The following is a 1,768-nucleotide window of genomic DNA, read 5'->3' as shown; positions in this document are numbered from 1 at the left end:
AATTTCCTTCAGTGGAAATGGAAAATTTATGTGAAGGGCAGAGGTGAAGGTTGGCCTCCGGATTAAGTGGGGTTAAAATGCCCAAACCAGCTGCTGAGTTGAGCAGCGTCAGCTCCCCTGGGGCGAGTCAGACCCTGGTCGGACAAGGAGAGGAAGGAGAAGGTTACAGGGTCTACCCAGAGTCTGGGATGGGCTGATGACATGAAAGCAGAAACTGCTGTCGTCTTCCACCCCCCTGCCCCAGCTCTGAGCTGCGATGACAACATATGTGCACGTCCCTGGATTTTTTCCTGCAGGTGAGCAGGCTGTGCGGAGTGGGGTTTGGATTTTTACCCTTCTTGTTTTCCTCCCAGGACAACACCGTCTCCACCCGTTTGACTACACCCTTGAGCTTAGGAGATGTAACATCATTTTAGACACGTTCACAGATTGGCTAATAAGAAAAAAAGCTTGTTAAATTACGGCAGACAGACTTAGGGCATCCATGCATTCTGACTTTTTAAGACAGTCTCGATTTTGAGTAATTATTTTTCAATAATGATGACTGGTTAAATGCACACTGTGTGGGACTTAATTTGGGGATATTTGTAAGGCTTTACATGTGTAAAATCACAGATCAGAAAAATTCAGTGGCATATTGTGGCTGTCTTTCCTCCTTCCCTCCTTGCCTCCCTCTCTTCTACTCTCTCCCTCCCTCTCTCTATACCCGCCTCTCTCACTTACTCTCCCTCCGTAACCCTTTCTTTCTTTCTTTTTCTTTCTTTCTTTCTCTCTCTCTCTCTTTCTTCCTTCCCCATCCTCCCTTCCTTCCTTCCTTCCTTCCTTCCTTCCTTCCTTCCTTCCTTTCTTTCTTTCTTTCTTTCTTTCTTTCTTTCTTTCTTTCTTTTTCTTTCTTTCTTTCTTTCTCTATCAGTTGTGGGAAAGACATTGGGTTCAGAACTTTGCATACAAAGATGAATAATTACTCTTCCCTGACTGCCAGGGGTTTATAGTCCAGTAAACGGATTCATTCATTTTATCCAACAGATATTTATTGAACATCTGTGATGCAGCAGGCACTAATCTAGGTGGGGAGTTTATACTCCTATGGGGGAGACACACCATAGCCAAGCAAATAAGTACAGAATATAATTTCAGCTATGAAGAAAATAAGGTGAGGCAATGGGCGAGTGAGTGGCCCTGAGAGTGGAGAGTAGCCTTTCTGCAGTGGGGTGGTAGCATCGAGCAGGGCCTGGAGCATTGAGAAGGAGCTGCCCTGCTGGGATCGGGGCAAGCATGTTCCATCCAAAGGGCTCAGCAGCTGGGAGGTCCCAGAGGTGGGAGCTAGCTTGGAAAAAACTGGAGGACCAGTGAGGCTGGACGATGTTGAGGTAGGAGGTGGGGTTGGAGAGAGAGGCAGGGAGGGAGGTGGATGCTCGTTGAAGGGTAACGGGAATCCTCAGGAGGGTTCTAAGCAAGGGAGTGGTGGGGTTGAATTTACATTTTAGAAAGAAGTCTCCCGGACTGTGGGCTGTGGTGTGGTGAGTGGGTGGGAGCAGGGCCAGCAGAGAAAGAGGCTGACTGTTTAGGATGCTGTTGTGCAGCTTGGACCAGGTAACGGGGTCGGGGTACAGAGAAGTGGTGGAAATCAGGATATTCTTGGAAGGAAGAGTTGGCCAGATTGAATAGACAGTTAAATCCATAAGTCCTGGATAAAGGTCAGGGCTGGGGATGAAGATGTAGAAATCATCAATCATATGAACAAGGTGTGAAACAAAATGTGAGAGGT

Source organism: Hippopotamus amphibius, chromosome 4, assembly GCF_030028045.1.
Source record: "Hippopotamus amphibius kiboko isolate mHipAmp2 chromosome 4, mHipAmp2.hap2, whole genome shotgun sequence".
Taxonomy (NCBI): domain Eukaryota; kingdom Metazoa; phylum Chordata; class Mammalia; order Artiodactyla; family Hippopotamidae; genus Hippopotamus; species Hippopotamus amphibius.
Note: the sequence above shows the minus strand (reverse complement) of the source record.